This window comes from Sardina pilchardus, chromosome 1 (genome assembly GCF_963854185.1).
Source record: "Sardina pilchardus chromosome 1, fSarPil1.1, whole genome shotgun sequence".
NCBI classification, from domain to species: Eukaryota; Metazoa; Chordata; class Actinopteri; order Clupeiformes; family Clupeidae; genus Sardina; species Sardina pilchardus.
Genome location: NC_084994.1, coordinates 28,284,674 through 28,285,291, shown reverse-complemented (window position 1 = coordinate 28,285,291; position 618 = coordinate 28,284,674).

The following is a 618-nucleotide window of genomic DNA, read 5'->3' as shown; positions in this document are numbered from 1 at the left end:
TCCCGCAGGCGATCACGTAAAGCAATGGGAACACGTCTTGGTGGGTGAACAACAGGCACCGCATTGGGGTCAATGTGAATGGTACATTCACCAGGGAAAAGTCCTATCCCTTTAAAAACGTCTGCAAACTCCTCCATTACAGACACTTCTTGTTCAGCAGACACAGAGAGAATGAGCTTGATCAATCCAAAGTCTAAGCATGCTTGTAATCCTAGCACTGGTGGTGCATGTGTGTCTACAACGTAAAATTTCAGCATTAACTGAGTGTCCCTGTATTGGCATTTCATGTTGTACTTGCCTCTAACTACAAGCTGCTCTCCACCATAGCCATAAAGCGGGCGCATTGATGTTTGAAGCATGTTTTGTATTCTCAATCCATTGAAAATACGTGTGGGAATGACATTAGCTGAGGCCCCAGTGTCTAACTTGAATTTCACCACGTTTTGATTTGGTCCCACTTGTACATTTGCAAAAGCCTGTTCAGTATCTTGAGAAGTATTTCCCTCTGTCACTGCATCAATGAACAACTCTTCACTGTCTGTGCATTCGTCTGGGTCATTTTCACTTACTGCATGAACTCCTCTACTTTGCTTGGAACGACAAACCTTTGCAAAATGG